This window comes from Penaeus monodon, chromosome 20, assembly GCF_015228065.2.
Source record: "Penaeus monodon isolate SGIC_2016 chromosome 20, NSTDA_Pmon_1, whole genome shotgun sequence".
Taxonomy (NCBI): Eukaryota; Metazoa; Arthropoda; class Malacostraca; order Decapoda; family Penaeidae; genus Penaeus; species Penaeus monodon.
Genome location: NC_051405.1, coordinates 14515349 through 14515630, shown reverse-complemented (window position 1 = coordinate 14515630; position 282 = coordinate 14515349).

Below are 282 nucleotides of genomic sequence, written 5' to 3'. Positions count from 1 at the left end.
CCTACACATGCACACACAGAAAATGGTACATTGCTGTGGCACCTATAGTCCTGTTAATATACAGTCGGGTATTCCAGAGTGCAATCAATAGTGAAGTAATAACAATTCAAGCAGCGAGTGGGTGCAGTGGCTTACTGATGAGTGTATTGTGTACTTTGTTTATACTTTTTCTGTTATATGTAAACCTTGCTGTATTATGGGCTTACATACATACATGCATGTGCAAATTATTACGTACGCATATATGCAGAGAGACAGACAGACAGAGACAGACTGATTGAC